The sequence below is a fragment of the Nematolebias whitei genome, chromosome 21 (assembly GCF_014905685.2).
Source record: "Nematolebias whitei isolate Nwh7 chromosome 21, NemWhi1, whole genome shotgun sequence".
Taxonomy (NCBI): Eukaryota; Metazoa; Chordata; class Actinopteri; order Cyprinodontiformes; family Rivulidae; genus Nematolebias; species Nematolebias whitei.
Genome location: NC_056518.1, coordinates 31,451,565 through 31,451,847, shown reverse-complemented (window position 1 = coordinate 31,451,847; position 283 = coordinate 31,451,565).

Genomic DNA, 283 nt, shown 5'->3' with positions numbered 1-283 from the left:
GCTGTAGGTAACTGTACTGTAATTTACTGTACAATACCATAGTTTACAGTACTGTAATTTACTGTACAAAACCATAGTTTACTGTACTGTAGTTTATTGTACTGTGGTTTACTGTACTGTAGTTTACTGTACTGTAGGTAACTGTACACAACTAACTGTACAGTACCATAGTTTACTGTACTGTAGGTAACTGTACTATAACTAACTGTACAGTACCATAGTTTACTGTACAGTACCATAGTTTACTGTACTGTAGGTAAATGTACTGTAACTAAATGTACAG